The sequence below is a fragment of the Dioscorea cayenensis genome, unplaced genomic scaffold (assembly GCF_009730915.1).
Source record: "Dioscorea cayenensis subsp. rotundata cultivar TDr96_F1 unplaced genomic scaffold, TDr96_F1_v2_PseudoChromosome.rev07_lg8_w22 25.fasta BLBR01001119.1, whole genome shotgun sequence".
Classification (NCBI taxonomy): domain Eukaryota; kingdom Viridiplantae; phylum Streptophyta; class Magnoliopsida; order Dioscoreales; family Dioscoreaceae; genus Dioscorea; species Dioscorea cayenensis.
Genome location: NW_024087510.1, coordinates 1 through 8,249, shown reverse-complemented (window position 1 = coordinate 8,249; position 8,249 = coordinate 1). Strand labels below are relative to the sequence as shown.

The window sequence follows — 8,249 nt, the reverse complement described above, 5'->3', positions numbered from 1 at the left end:
CTAATTTTCAACTGCATTCTGGCTTCCATTTTCAATATTTGTTTCCTTTTTGAGGGACAATCTTGATCTAGAACGGCATTCACCCTTTTCATCATCACTTTCACTATCTAACACAATTAATGTCTCTGTAATCTTGGGACTTTCCAACCACCTGATTCTGGTTTTCTCTTCAAAGTTTTCTCAGTATCTTCATGAATTGGCTTCTGTTTCTGGTTGATTTCAACTGGTGAATCAGTAGGATGTATTTGGGAGCAAGCTAATGATAAGCGTCGAGTAGGTGCCGCATTCTCCTTGTCATCACTCTCATTCTTTGATATTTGAGGTTTTGGCTTCAGTGATAACTTCTGACCTATTACACGAAGCTTCTTCCGACTCTCACTTTCACTAACCGCATTTATTTGCTCGGTCTCAGCTCTTGCAACCTCCTGCTTTTAAAAGGATTACAGAGCATAAGAAGATTAATATGGAAAGCAAAACTATTATTAGTTCTATGTCCACATTTAGTGATACTTATGCTTTGAAAAGAAGAAAGTCAAAGGGAACAATGGCTGCACAGGAAGCAAAAAGCAGCACAAAACAATGAGGAGTTCAGAACCTCAAGATGGATCTGACTTTCCAAACACAAGATTTCGAGGAGAACATATAGCTAATTAATGATCTAACCCTTCAATAATTGTTAAATAAATTAAGCTAGCCTTACAATACTTGTCTTCCCCAAGGCACCATCTTTACTTTTACAAGCTCCAGCATACTTCTCTGTCCAACATCGAGCCTTTTGGTCAAAAACTTGCCTGTTATATTTGTATTCCTGCTCTGTATATGCGCCAAGAAGAGAAATTAGTTATGTATAGGCAAATTTCTTGGGTTTAGACATTGAGCCATGGTGACGTCAAAGCATGCTTACTGTCTCTGCCATAAGGCCATCATCTGGGTTAGGCTCACTTAGCAACAAGCCTATACTTGTTAAAACTGTTGAAATGTTTAGAGACGGTTGCCATGCCCCCTAAAATGAAATTCCAGAAATCTTAATGACAGGGTGAGTGACCTTTATAGAGGTACTTTTCCATTATCTCAGTAAAAATGCCCCAATTATGTAATCATGGGTGCGATGCGTGCAGACAAGGTAAGCACTATTAATGTACTCACCTTTGGGTGGTAAGTTAAGAATATCCAGACAGATTACGCCTCCATCATCAATGTTGGGATGGTAAATAGGGTGGTGAAAGTCACAATGGTGGCTGAAAAAGGATATCTGCATATGGCAATAGTATAAACAAAAAGCTTTTTAAGTCCAAAGTATAAGAAAAGGAGAAAATAATAATAATTCCCGACAAAAGAATTTTAAAATTCCAGAGGGAAACCTTTCAGGTATTTGAATCTTAAGAGTAAAAACTCCATCAGAATACAGTTCCTTCAGGCCCTTTTAATCCCTGTAAGTTGTGGATTAACATCATCAACATCCATACATCTATGAATATTTTGAAGAACTTAATTAAAAGCATGAATCAATTAAAACAAAGAATGTAACTAGAGATCCACAGAAAGGAAATACATGGAAAGGACTAAAACTTACAAGCTTCAATGATTGATAAAGAGGAAGATGAAGAGCTGTCATTATCAGAAAGTAAAGGAAGTGAGACCCCCGGTGGTGGGTCAGACAATAACAGTTTCAGCTCCTTCTGCATTCTCAGATTCAGACGTGCAGCCTGAGCCATTATGTCCTATCACACAAGACACTGCTTCACCAGTTACCCATTTGTTAGTAGCGTAAGAATAAAGAAGTTTATGATATTGAGCTTCTTCAGAAAATACACACACACACACACATATATATAAGTGCAGTATTCCAGAATTAACAGCAAAATCATCTTCATAGATAGTTTAAACACATATACTTCTGGCAAAAGTGTGAAGCAGATCTCAAGTTTACTCATTCTCTGAAGTGGATAATGAATCATTAAACCTTCGCCTCATAATAAGGGATGAGCATATTTTGTGTGCTCTCCATAGAACATAAACATCAACTCTATACATTTCAAGTCCAATTCGCTACTAGATCCTACTGTACTATGAATATAAGCAGGGACATACACCACATATACAGCTGGATTAGTGTTCTCTATGCTTCCACACTAAACTAACTCAGCATTGATTACAAGACATTGCATGGTATTCATCAGCAGCATTGCTAGTGTCACCCCTGAATAATGAGGAAACCTAGGGAAGTTTGGGTCATTTACTGGGATAAACAGGAAGCTTAGGTTTGAAGAATTTTTTTTTTTAAATAATAAGCAAAGTAAACAAAATCACTTATACAAAGCCAATCAGAGAGGAGAAGCAATGTATAATGCTACTGTTGCTACATCCCAAAATTCTAAATTTTCATGGTTATTGAAGTAGACATTCGAGCAAGCTTGCATTAGAAAATGAACATGATGGCATAAAATCTTTCAACCCATCTAATCCCTCCAGTTCCACTAACATCAATTCATACATGAAAGTTTCCTGATTGAACTTTCCATGCATAGTTGATCTCACATTAAACTACGGGAATTTCATCAAACAACTGGTATTCATTAACATCAGGCAGGCAATTAAAACACCAAAGACCACAGTGATCGACAATAAAACACTACATCCTTGCGAAAAATCAACAAAGACGACTTTTTTCTCAAAAAGCAGAGTTTTGAACCCCCAAAAATCAACTATCGCACCAAGGATCAAGAGACATAGATAAACGGCGATGGCTCATGATTTTGCTAAGAAAAAGCATGAATTAGATGAACAACAAGAAAGATTTAGAGTGCAATTAAATCTCTACCTCGATCGATCTCCAACACCCCCACGCTCGATTGAGAGATAAAAGGGTTCTCTGCACGAACGAGAAGGCCGGAGATAGAAAGCAAGAGGTCTTTTTACTTATAACCCCCTCAAAAATATCGTAACTTCTTTTTTATTGGCAACCACGTTGTGGGGTCAATAAGTTCAAGCATTCCTGAGATGTCCATAAAAAGAGATAAGAAATTTCTTGTGTGTCTAGTAATATTAAATACACATACACTCTCTTAATACAATATTTGATTTGTATCTATAAATTCTAGGCTAAACTAAAGTATGCAAATGCAGATATACTCGCTGTAAAAATCCATATATCCATATAGTTAATAAAAACTCAACGTTGCCCTATATTTTCATTTATTTATTTACTTATTTTTGCTGATTGCTGGGATGTAAATATGCAAATCAAGAACAGGTGCAAACAAACTTGGAAAATACATAATAAATACCACTCAGTATCATGACATGAAAACTAGTACAAAGTAAAGAACAATAATGATCTGAAGTGAAAGAGATTTGCAATGCAAGGATGAAGCACTTCCAATAGAAGGAAATCTATATTTTGGTTTTCACTAACACGAGTCACATGTCAATCGATAACATTTACAAACTTGAAGCCTAAAGATTACAGAGAACAGCAGATTTTCTGAAAGGGAGACAGATGCATCTATACTCGGATCTATGGGGTTATGACCGGCCCGATGGATACTACTACACAAGCATAATAAGCTATTTAAAATGAAGATACTATTAGCTGTCTGATGCGTGCTCTGAGTCCAGTTGCTTTCTGCTGCAAGTTCAATCCATTGTTCATTCTTGCACGGGCCTCAGCAAACATCCTCTGCTGTTCAGCCAGGGCCTCTTCCTCGGTCATCTCATTTCCGCTGAACTTGCCACCTTTTGGGGAATCCTGCTGAATTTTAAAGGAGCATCAAGTGCGTGCGCACACAATAAATAATAAGTGAAAGAAGGGAATACACGACAAGGAGGAAAACTAGAGAGATGCTAACCAGTGTCTCCTGCCGGTGTTGCTCATATGCAGCATAAACCCTCTATATCTCCCAAAACCAAGAACCTGGTGACAATGGTGGATCAGATAAAACCAAAAATAGATTTAACCACAAGGTTATGAAGAAGGCATCTTGTTCAAGTAGAAAATTCAATAACTAGGAGGCCAACTTCTATCAATAACTCAAGGCATATATTGTCAAGTCTCCAATTTGCAGGTATTTCATTTACACCAGAGAACTCCAAGCTGGGAGTCAAAAATTCCAGTTTTCCAAAAAGCCAGGTTCTGGTTAAACGAATATATATATATATATATATATAAGGAATCGTGTTTGCTGTATACAATTAAGAAATACGAATCCTCAATTTTTATTTGAAGGTGGTTCTTTCAGTATCTCACACAAAAATATAAGACACTATATATATAAAATGAATCTTGACGTGCAAATCAGCTGATAGGATGGTCATGAATGAAAAGCTCTGTATACGGATGCCAGTGTGTGTCATAATAGTTGAGTAGAAGTTGAGGGTGCAGTGTTTAAGCATGTTAATGTATACCAAATATTGTCTCTTTCATGTTCTCATAGGTCAATTGTCAAGTAGTACTGTTAGCCATCGTCCATACTGCAAAATTCAATACAATTATTTTTCCAACAAGTATAAAAATGTCCTAATATGCCAATACAAATGGATAAGAACATAAGAAAAATTTAAATCAAAACTGAATTAAGTGGGTGTCAATGAATACATATTACATATTAGGCTATAAGATTATGGAAGCAGTTCACATGTAACTTTGATGCTATACAAGAGTTATCCAAAATCAATGATTTCTGCCTCACTCAGTAATTCTTACAAAGGGTCATGAAACTAACTGAATGCCCTGGGTCAGGCACACAGAGAAAAAATTGAAACATGCTGCATTTTAGATGGTTTATAGTATTTTGACTAATAAAATTCCTTGGGCTTATGATTATCGGTAATCCTATAAATCAGAGTTATGCCACTTTTTAAACTAAAACAACAGAAACAAGGAAAATAATTAAAATAGAGAGTCCATAAGGTAAAAGTGTCAATTGCATAAACTACCTCTAAGGCCTTGAGCACATGTTCTAGTGCAATTGTCCTTTATCCTCTCGAGCTGCAAACTTCATTAGACTCTGAAGAAAGCGTAGATTGATGAATTCTGCATGTAAAATGAACAAAGGACAAATATAAGTGAACAATGGCCAACAAACAAACAGTCTGAGAAATAGAGACCACAGATAAACTTAATAATTATTCATAAAATGCACTCCAAGCAAAGGATTCTCATAGAACAACGTAATGCTAATTCAGATCCTCCAAATCAATATAAATAATTTTTGTGACATTTTATCCACCTAACATCCAAACACCCGACACCATGCAATTCTTCATGCTTTGAGTGATATTTGGTCTCTCCAGATGCTCTTCTTGCTCTAGGGATTGTACACTCATCACCGATTTCATGGGCAACCCCCAGCAAAGCTTTCAAAGGATGACTCAAACCATGTTCTTTTCTTTCTGTCTTTCATTCACAATCAATTATTAGCCTAACTAGTGACGAGTGCTTGAGTGAAGAAGTTTATTTCTTCACTAATGTGCATGGGTGCTTTCATTCTTTTACTAAGTGAGGAATCATAGCGCTCATACGAGAATTATTGACATAGTCATAAGGCACCATACAAATATGAACATAGTTGCTTCAAATTTTATTCATACATCAATCACATTTTAAAGGAACCACCCAATAGATGAATTGGCCAATGCAGAATTAATTGCTGCAAGAAAATATATGAAGCTGTGGGCATGCAGAATGAAGAGATAGCATGACAACGAACATAACTTACCCACACAACACTCAACAATAAGATCCTGAGCATCTCTTGCAACACGAACATCAGGTGGCAACATCTCCTTGATGATCTTAAACATAGTTGCTGAAAGTAGAAAAAGTACTGAATCAGTAACACAAGAGGAGTTAACACATTTACATAAGACTTCATACAACTAATAGTAGAAATAACAGTCAATTCATCAAATAGCCAAATTTTAACAGCACAGAATTGTGAATAATAAAATTCATTACCAAAGCACACTTGTGGAAATAACTAATATCAGACAGGAAACAACTATCATTTAAAAAGTGACATTGAATGATAGGAATAACAAGAGACAGAAAACAATAAATCAAAATGACCAAATGAGTCTTTCTAAAATTATAACTGAGATAAATATATAAAGATATTGAATGTTTGGAAAGCCAAATTCTTTGAAAATAACAACTCCTATTTAACCATCAACCAAAATTTGCACATCCTGATTCATAATGATGAGCAGATCTTTTCCACCTTCAAGTGATGGAATTTTGTACATTCATCTAGGAAACTAGTCAACACTCTACCACCTACAAGGTATACATGCTGGCCTCTTTGGAAACCTCATTGTTTTTAAAATGACCTCACATAGCAAGGCAAAGGTGAGGTGCCGAACTACTATGGCCTGAGGACAGTGTAGATAAGGATCGGGAAGGAACCAGAGGCCAATTTGGTTGCAAGGCCAAGGATGGACAAGATGAGGGAAACAACAGTGATAAATTAGGGATCCATTATACCAATAAAGAATTTATAGATGTCCATTTCCTCGACATACAGCATGGAAGGGAGTATACAATCCAAAGCACAATCTGAAAAAAATGTTTACTATTCTAGAGTTTCAACTTTTCAAACTGATGTAATAATTGATCAATACTTGACATTTTACCTAAACGATAATTTTTCCACAAGATCACATTGAAAATCAATAACAAATCGACATAAATTTATATCAAAGGTTTGATAAACATAATGCGAAAGTATGGCATAATAAAAAGACAAGCACGAACACAAAGTCAAGGATTACACAGATCCACAAATCAACGTAGTAATTACAAGTAGATATTGAAGAGAATTAAAACAGCAATGTTTCAGATCCAACAGCGCACAAAGTGCCTAAAACTTATGATCAGTAAATCAAATAAATCTTCCAATTCACTAACTAAATCTCAAAATTTCCTCTCCCGAACCCTAATCAGAAATATATATATATTTTTTAAAAAGTATCATCTGAGGCTCAACTTAACACAAAACGCAATGAAGTAATCGAATCATAAAAGCCAAATTTTCAGAGATTTCAAAATAAAATTCATACCTTTCGGAAGAGAAACATCTTCTTTCGACTTCCCAATATCCATCGGCTCCATATCAAGATTCGATCAAAATCGGCAGGACTTACAGCCAAAAGAAGCTTCGATCAAATCAACGATGGCGAACAATAAAAATCTTAGATTTGAAAAGAAAACCAAAGATGGTATCGATCTAGATGCTGAGATCAGAGAGCAGGGTCGAAGAAATCGAAATCGATCAGCGGATTCGATAAAAGTGCAGAAAATCAAGGGATCGAAGCCACGGGCGCAGATGACGACATTGACGAGGGATCGAAAGAGATTTTAGGGTACGAACAAGGATAGGAAGAGAAAGGGCGTCGAATTACAAAAACATCCTCTAGTTTTTCAAATTTTAATTATAGTCCTTTTCTGAATCTTTTTCTATGAAAAAGTCGACAATAAAGGAGTGTTTCTATAAATAAGTTCAAAACTGGGTTTTTTTTTCAAGCCGAACTAATTATCTAATATTATCAATTTAAATCATTAGAATTATCAATATGCATCAAGAGTAATGATATTTTTATAAAATTAAAATTTTAAAATTATTATTTTAAATGATGCGGATGTAAATTGATTTTCATATAACATCATATCATTCTTTCACCTTCTTTCATTTTTATTTTTTGTAAATAAATTTTTTTATCATCTAAATCCTAAATTGTAAAACAGGTTTAGGATTACAGATTTAGTATTTAAGATTTAGGTATAAAATTTTATAATATTTGAATTTTGCATTTTAGAGTTTTAGGTAAGATTTTATAATATTTTATAATATTTACAAGATTTATAGAAAAAAATAACGTAGATGATGGCATCCATATTCATTCGGACTTTTCTGTCAGGGTGTTCAATTCGAGAGTAGAGAGAAGTGAAGGAAATAATCGATTTCCTTCTTTGAGGTTAATTTGTCATGAAATGGGGAATCTTTTCCCATTTAACTCAAAATGGTTTTGAATAAACCTATTTCAACATTTTTTTTCGAAATGGGGATTAGGTAATCTTAAAAACTCACTTTTTACTTCCAAGTTTTTTTGAACTGTAGAACTTCCTCAATACATATATTTTTTCGATTCTACTCTCCTTGACAAAATAAACATTAAAGTAGTGAAAGTGAGATCACTTTTTTAGTAAATAGGAAGTCGGTGGAAAATCCACTTCAAGTGGGGAAAGTGTTATC

At 34.9% G+C, this 8,249-nt stretch overlaps 1 long non-coding RNA gene and 1 pseudogene across 1 annotated transcript; both read right to left on the bottom strand.

Annotated features, from left to right (window-relative positions):
* LOC120255650 lies at positions 1-2,926 on the bottom strand (annotated as a pseudogene).
* A 2,047-nt stretch (positions 2,927-4,973) lies between these two features.
* LOC120255651 lies at positions 4,974-6,312 on the bottom strand. The gene is made up of 3 exons (XR_005535067.1): positions 6,219-6,312; positions 5,718-5,807; positions 4,974-5,032 (listed from the first exon to the last, which is right to left on the bottom strand). It is a non-coding gene; the product is annotated as an uncharacterized LOC120255651 (long non-coding RNA).
* Between the last annotated feature and the right edge of the window lie 1,937 nt (positions 6,313-8,249).